This window comes from Triticum aestivum, chromosome 2A (genome assembly GCF_018294505.1).
Source record: "Triticum aestivum cultivar Chinese Spring chromosome 2A, IWGSC CS RefSeq v2.1, whole genome shotgun sequence".
NCBI classification, from domain to species: domain Eukaryota; kingdom Viridiplantae; phylum Streptophyta; class Magnoliopsida; order Poales; family Poaceae; genus Triticum; species Triticum aestivum.
The window spans coordinates 511,802,911-511,803,590 of NC_057797.1; positions in this window are offsets into that span (position 1 = coordinate 511,802,911).

Sequence of the window (680 nt, forward strand, 5' to 3'; positions counted from 1 at the left end):
TGTTTTTTTATCATTTATGCTATCGGTTGTGTCGCACTATTCAGTTTTGCTATTAGGAATTTCAACCGCTCAAAAATGCTTGACGGCAATGAATCAAGATTCGATTTTTCGTTTAATGGTTTTTTTTATCATTTATGCTATCGGTTGTGTCCCACTATTCAGTTTTGCTATTAGGAATTTTAACCGCTCAAAAATGCTTGACAGCAATGAATCAAGATTCGATTTTTCGTTTAATGGTTTTTTTATCATTTATGCTATCGGTTGTGTCCCACTATTCAGTATTGCTATTAGGAATTTCAACGCTTAAAAATGCCATCGCTTTGTTAGACACATGCTCAAAAATGTCACTGGACATCATTATTATGACTCAAATCTCTTTTGTCATGTTATAATGACATAAATATCTATGGACCAACATGTCAGCTCTTCCTCTATCTCACTACAATAAAGTGTGGGGCCTACTTGATCCCAACAATGTTCTTATTTTCCTGTAAAATTATTTGTTTGTTTACTCCTGACAAGCGGGGCCACACTTATCATTGTGAGATAGAGAAAATCGACATATGGGTCTAGACTTATTTTTGTCATATAACATGGTCAACGGGTTTGACGTGAAAATAACAATGTCTAATGACATTTTTGAGCAAGCATCTAACGAAATGATGGCATTTTTGAAATAT